We start from the raw sequence: 7,996 nt of genomic DNA, 5'->3' as shown, positions 1-7,996 counted from the left end.
AAGAGAGAATTAAGGGAAATACCCTCTTCTTACCCTTCCCGGTTGATGGGGCACCTCTCACCCAGAAATTCAGGCCAGAGCTCAAACCAGTGTTGTAGGGCTTGTGAATGACAGGAAGGGTAAAGCCTAGGTTATGGGTGTGGAGAGTAATGGCAGTTTTTTGCACTTGAGCATGGAATTCCATGTTATCTGTATATAAGGACATGGACAGGGTTTTGTTTTGTAACATTGCACAGAAATATTTAAGCTTACAGCTTTAAAAATAAGAAATTTTAAATTCTTTTTGTAATCTTTGGAATGGTTCGGATTGCCTTGCATGTTTCACAGCTATATAATTTAGAGTTTTGCGCACATATAGATACATATTTTCGAATGCCTGTTAGCCATGTATATGTACTTTCTACTTAACTAGAAAGTGCTGGTCATTAAGTCATTATGAGAACCACTCTTCAGGCATATTTCTGCATATGCAAACTGTTGTTTGTCCTTGGGTTTTATAAAACTATCTTCGTTTTTTTTCTGTAAAATTCTACATTGATAACATTTGCATATTAATAGTTTTCTTAAGTTATACTACGTTTCATTTTAAACATTTTCATGTGCTACACTTAAAAACAAATTGTAGGTTAACAAAATGCTTTAAAAAAAAGATTTTATTTATTTGACAGAGGGAGAGAGAGAGAGAGCACACAAGCAGGGGGAGCAGCAGGCAGTGAGAGAGGGAGAAGCAGGCTCCCCGCTGAGAAGGGAGCCCCATGTGGGACGTGATCCCAGGACCCTGGAATCATGACCTGAGCCAAACACAGCTACTTAACCAACTGAGCCACCCAGGCACCCCTAACAACATGCTTTTAACTCTTGATAAATTTAAAAATTTATAGGTAAAAAATGAGAATATGAAAGACATATGGGTATGGGTTATTTATATAGCATTTTTCTTCCAGTCACTGAAAAACCTTTAGTTCTATTACAGATTTTTTAATGTTTTTAATGTATAATAAAGTTTAAATAAGTGTGAATAAATTAATATATTTCAGATAATCAATACACTTGACAAATAATCTTATCTTCCAGTTTTCATGCATTTAATTACCTATCTCTTAGGAATGATTCTTGTGGAGGACCCTTCAGAATCACCTATATTGTATAAATTAATTAATTCTAACTTCACTACTCCTTGGTTCCTGATCCATCTCTACCCCTGCTCCTTGAACCACTGATACTGTAGGAATATGTCAAATCCCTCAGGTGTATGGGAATAGGAGAAAAGGTTGATACCTGATGTTTAAATAACCAAATTTTCTTTCTTATTACTGAACTATCACAAGTAACTGGGTCCTCTTTATTTCTTCTTCTCCTTTTCATTATAAAATAATTTTAAGATTGGGCTTATATTAAGAAAGCAAAGAAGGACCTGAAACATCATTCTACCAACTAGGTCTAAGAAAATGAGATTACATCAGAAATGAACACCTAAGTAGATACATTTCAAAAAGTAAACTATGGTAATTCTAATAATGAGTCCATGCTTTCAGGCATGCCTGATTTCTATGCACTATATTAAAAGGAGGATCACAGAGATACCAATTCATGTATTTATATACCTCAGTGTGAATACCTCTAAATTAGGCAAATTTAAGCTATACTAATAGCAGAGAATTATTTAGTATTGATATCAACTTTAACCCCTGTGGCAATGAATTCCAAATATTTTTGGAATCTTCATTATTTTTCATCCCTAGCCTAGATTCCAGAAAAAAATTACACTGATTCTCATCAAGTCCTCTTTACTTAGTCAGAAGAGTCACAGAGAACACAATTATCATTATGTGTCTCATACATAGTACAGGGAAATACGCAGTCAGCCAGTCAGTAAGAATGAGTACTTTTTCTCCTCCCCGGTGTCTAGTTCTTTGATCTGACAAGTGTAAAACAAGTAGAAGTTAAATTACAGACATTAAATTAGAAGTTAATATTAACTTTCAATCTTATTTTTTAATAATATTCTGACCAAACTAAAAAATAGGAATTAATGCATTATATTTATATACAGCACCTTTTGGTCATATAATTAAATTTAGCTCACTTCAGTAAATGTTTATTGGGTGTCCACCATGTGTGAGGGCCTCTCACACAAAAAGTCAGAGGGTCCTTAGGCCCAGGCCTCAAGTGATGCACAGTTCCACACGTATGCTGACAAGACAGAAAGAAGAGAGTCACTGGTCAACACTGAACTCATGTCAAGTTACCAGACTACATCAACTTAAGTATACTATGAGTTCAGTTTTTTAGAAATCTTATGATCATCTTACTAACACCACCATTCCTTTGGGGATTATTCTTTGAATGTATGTGTTTTAATTGCATCCACTTGTCTACTATAACATTTAAAGTATACCACAATTTTGTCACCCTGCCATTTCTTCAGTTTTTAATATACAGAGGGCCTCAAAAAACAAAACAAACAAAAAAACAACAACAAACCCCCCCCCCCAAAAATAGGGGCATCTGGGTGGCTCAGTCGTTAAGCGTCTGCCTTTGGCTCAGGTCATGATCCCAGGGTCCTGGGATCGAGTCCCACATTGGGGTCCCTGCTCAGCAGGAAGCCTGCTTCTCCCTCTCCCACTCCCCTGCTTGTGTTCCCTCTCTCATTGTGTCTCTCTCTATCAAATAAATAAAATCTTTAAAAATAATAATAATAATAATAACCCACAGATGGCCCTGGATTTTCTGAATAGCTGACAGGCTCTGCAGGGCATCAGGGTAATCTCTGGGGACAAAACACAGTCTCTGCTTTCAGAGAGCTTACCGTCAGCAGAAGAAAAAAAAAAAGAAAATACCTCGTATAGATGATAGGATAAGATAAGAGTCATTCTACAGATGTAAATAGCCATGAGACTCAATGGCACCAAAGGTTATTTCCAGGTAAGAATTAGAATGTCTTCAAGAGGACATGTCATTGAAGATGGATCTTGAAAGACAAGGAGCCACTGACGGCAAGAAATGAGTGAGAAAGACTTGAGCAGAGAGAAGCGTATTTAGGAACAGCACTGTTGGGTTGATGTGTGAAAAGTAGAGAAAGAAGTGAACACGGGAAATCAGATTAGAACCATGTAGTTCAGAGTCACAAATGACAGGGTCCCCCTCCTACTATCATTGGCAAAAAGAAGTCAGTATGGGGTTTTGAGCAAGGAAGCAACGTCAGTGCACTGTATTTCAGGAAGATTAAATGGGAATGAATATACACAGTGGCCTGATAGAGCAGGAAGAGATGATTTGGGGAACCAGTGAGGAGGGGGCCACAGCAGCCCTAAGCCTGAGGGTTCTTCACTCTGCCAACCAGAAGAATTTCCTCTTTCCTCAGTCCTGAAGACCTCTGCCTTGTATTCTCCCTCCACCTGCTTCCCAAGCTATAAGCTTACCTTGGGGGGATAATCAAAAGCAACGCTTTTTTGTTCATTGTTTTGAAATACTTATTAAGACCAGGGGGATTCCTCATCAAAAGTAAAACTTTTCTTCCTCATCCAGCTTAGTCCTTTTAAAACAACCAGATCTTATCCCATAACGTATTCATTACACATTGTCAGGAAATGCAACACCAATTCACAATACCAGGAAGCATTTAGTCTAAGACAACTAAGTGACAAACATTATTGCTTCCATTTGCTCAATAGAGTTAGGTGTTCAGAGTCACTCAAGTCAAGGTTTTTTCCCATCAAATAAATGAAGAATAGAATTAGGACTTCCGAGAATGAGATTATTTTTCAGGTTTTTCCTTTTATTGAAGAATCCATTTTTTTTTTAAGATTTTATTTATTTATTTGACAGAGAGAGACAGCGAGAGCAGGAACACAAGCAGGGGGAGTGGGAGAGGGAGAAGCGGGCTTCCCGCCAAGCAGGGACCCCAATGTGGGACTCGATCCCAGGACCCTGGGATCATGACCTGAGCCAAAGGCAGACGCTTAACGACTGAGCCACCCAGGCGCCCTTGAAGAATCCATTTTTTTTTCAACTTTTTTCAATTTCTTACATGATCCTGCAGGCTAATTCAATAAACGGAGTAAAGTTAAGATAAGTAGATGCCTATCTAATAATAGCTAATACTTACAAAGAACTTACTATGTACCAGCAGTGTTCTGAGCACTGTGTGTAATTTTTTTGACAGGTTAAAAATAAAAAAGATTCTTACAGATGAGTTTCACAATAAGGAGAGGTAAGAAGGAATTCCCAGTACATGGAATAAGCAGTATGAAGATGTATCCTCCCCATGAGAGAAACTATTGAGTTTCTCTCTGCTCCTACACTTGCAGAACAAAGGAATTATTCAAGCGAAGAAGGCAAAAATCCAAGCTGCCGCTTGACTTCTGATTAAACAAAGGTTACATGCAAGTTGTCTTGAGCTGTTGAATTACATAGTTTATCATACCATCTAGTGTTTTGAAGAGGATGTTTTATTATTGATTAAACAAATTTAAAGTTGCAAGAGAAAACATCTTAATATACCTAATAAAACTATATTTAAACATTCCTGTGGGGTACAGTACTGCACAAGGGTTTCCTTCAATTATACAGACTCATTATTTGACTAATGAAACTGTAAACCATGCTTAACAACTCTGCATATTGAAGTAATGACCAATGGCTGTATTAAGATACATACGCAAAATAAGAACATAAACATATCCATAATCGAATTAGAAAACCGACATAAAAAGAGTCTAATTCACCAGCATTACCCAAACTAAGAGAGGATATTTTGGACCTATGGCCTCAAAATATAAAGAATATTCATATTTTCAATATAATCACTGATTCGTACACAATTAAAAATTCAAAGTACTAATTTCATTTGAAATTCATTTACTAGGCCACATATATCTATTAAGAATTATAATTTCTACTTAGTTAAATTGTTTCAAAATAGAATAATTAAAGAGAGAACAAAATAACCTGCTTTGTACAAGGGTTTAGTTGGAATCAAGGTAAACAAGAGAGGTTTATTTTTTCTTCTCTCTTCCTCACCTGCCCTCTGCTGGCAAAACAGAGAAAAGTAAAAAGTAAGGAAGCTTCACCCATAGTGAAAAAGCACATTTTATAAGGAGAAATGTATAGCGTTCTAAAATTTTTCATAAGGCCAGGTTAATTTGCCACCATATTATCTTACCACTCACATGTGAGTTAAGATTGAAGTATAAAAAAATAAGTGTTTGGAACTTGGACATATTGCACTATTTAACACAGTTCAGATAAATTACCGTGTTAAAGTAAGAATACAAACATCTGAAAGTGTCAGAATGGGGGGTGGGGGGTTCTTGTGTCATTTTTATCTTCACATCCTTGCTGACCAAGTTAACATGGACTGGCTGAGAGTCTCACCGGTGGTGTTTGTAACGGACTGAATGACCGTATCCAAAAGGGTCTGATCACTAGTCACAATGGGCCACGGTAACAGTTCATAAGGATGGTCTGCAGGGCTTTATCTCTAATCCTTCCTGAGTGACATTACTATCGATGCTGAGAATGAAGCTCAGTGAATTCCAACCCATAAAGATCTCAACAGTCTGGACATTGAAAGTTCTACCAGGACAAAATTAAACAGGAATTCCGACGTAAGTCTGAAAGTTTGCACGAGCTTCCTGTTCCTAATAGTTCCACTTGTGAAAGAGACTTTGACGTTGCTATCATTAGGAAACTCAAAATAAGTTTACAGTGTGATGCAGTGCCAAACAAAGCTAACAATGGGTGCCTTCACTGAGGACTTCGTGTGGGCTAGATCTACACCGAACACTTCACATATATTATAAAGCCCCAGATTAATGCAAATTTACATTCGTGATTGGTTCATTTATTGCCCAGCTCTCATTCTCTAAAAGGGAATTCTTTTTTCTGGGGAAGGAGGATTAAGAAATGACAGTCTCTCTATTAGAAACTTTATACAAACTTTAATTTTTTGTGTGCAGCGTAAGTTTCAATCTATAGTATTGTGCTTACTAAGAACATATGGACTCTTAATCACACAGTTAGCTTTGCATTTTAGGGAACTGAAATTTTTAGACCCATTTCTTGTCTTTTTTTTTTTAATTTAATATACATGTAGAAAAGCATGTAAGTCATGCATGACAACTTAGTGACTTTTTACAAAGTGAATACAAGTAAGGACCACCAGATCAAGAAATAGAGTGTCCCAGCAAAACAGTCCTCCTCTCAATCTTACCTCCTCTCCAAAGAAACTGCTACTCTGATTCCTATCACCATAGGTTTGTTTGGCCTGAACATCACCTAAATGGAACTCTACAGTATGATCTCTTAGTGTGTGGCTTCTTTCATTCAAATTATGTTTGTGGGGTTCATCTATATTGTTGTACGTAAAAGTGGTCTATTCATTTTCATTCCTACACAGTATCCCATTGTATATATGATATTGATAAATGTATCCATTCTATTCCTAATGAACATTTGGGTTGTTTGCAGTCTTTGCATTTCTTTTTGGAGTATCTGGGAGTAAGAGTAGAAAATCAGGGTCATGGGTTTTGCATATGTTCAGCTTTAGGAGAAATTGGAATAGTTTTCTGAAGTGTTAGGCCCCATTCATAATTTACAGCATGTGGGCAGCTCTGGTCATTCCACATCCAACACACTACCGAGTATTACCAGGGTTGGTTTTTTTTTTTTTTTTTTTTTCGTTTTTAACTTGAGTCATTTTGGTGAGTAAGTAGTAGTATTTAACTGTGGTTTTAAGTTGCATTTTCTGATAATTGATGATTTTGAGCACATTTTTATATGAGTACTGGCCAGTTCAGTGGGTTCATTCATAAAATACTTACTCAGCTCACCTGCTCATTTTTCCATTAGATTATGTGTTCCCTCTTTCTCACTGATTTTTAAGAGTTCTCCATGTATTTTGGTGGAAGTCCTTCAGCAGATATAATAGATCATAAATATTCTCTTCCCCTCAGTGGGTTGACTTTTCACTCTCTTAATGGTATCATTTGGTGAAAGAAGTACTTAATTTTAATGAAGTCCAATTTATTAATCTTTTACTTTATAGTTAAGAGCTTTTGTAACCTATTAGATATACACAAGGATCTTCAGAGCAAAAATCCAGGCTTATTTCTTTGGCCTCTTGGCTTCTCAAGTCCTGGCTGCTAATCATCTCAAGCCAGGGAAGACTGGGATAGGAAGAGACAAGACGCTGTCTTCAAATAGTTGAAAGGCTATCATAGGGATGAAAACATTAGGCTGGTTCTGCAAAGTCTCACGGAAAAAAAAAGACCCCAGGCTAGAAGGCCAAAGAAGAGAGATCTATTTTCAACATAAAATTGTCTGACTAGCCTAGTGATGAAATGAGATTGCACATTCTCCTTGTCACTTAAAATACAGATTGAGGGACAGTTTGCTGCAAGTGGATGTTGTAATAGATAACCTTGAAGTCCATATGTCTGGCTTTAAGAGTGTGGCTACAGCACGCGATGAAGAACAGTATAGTTGCCCTCTGTGAAACCAGATTAAAGAAATTAAGGTAGAACTCCCATAACATCTTTATTTTTCTCCTAATAGAATACATAAACTACGTAAATTCTTATCTGCTACTATTTATATGTTCAGACTCTGTGACCTCCACTTTCTAAAACAGTACAGTAACTCTCTTCACCTTAAATTTTCACTTCCAAAGTTTTTAAGGGAAAATCTCTATTTCTAATATTCCAAGATTTGTCAGATAAGATTCTACTTCTCCTAAGGATAGCCTTCAGGTTTTAATTCCAGTCCTTTCCTTTTCTACCTTCATCTACTCAGGGGAAAAGTTCTCTATTTGTTAATTGAGGGAAGGGGGGACAGCAGATATCCTCCAATTCTTTGTTTATTCTAAAATGTCATTCTCTATACATTTTCCTAAAGCTCTGTGTATTTCCTGAAATTCACTGATCAAAACTATATGAATATTTCAAGAGAGAACGTAACAGTAAGGTAGTAGTATACTATATTGCTTAATTGATTG

Source organism: Neomonachus schauinslandi, chromosome 12, assembly GCF_002201575.2.
Source record: "Neomonachus schauinslandi chromosome 12, ASM220157v2, whole genome shotgun sequence".
Classification (NCBI taxonomy): domain Eukaryota; kingdom Metazoa; phylum Chordata; class Mammalia; order Carnivora; family Phocidae; genus Neomonachus; species Neomonachus schauinslandi.
This window is presented reverse-complemented; position numbering follows the sequence as displayed.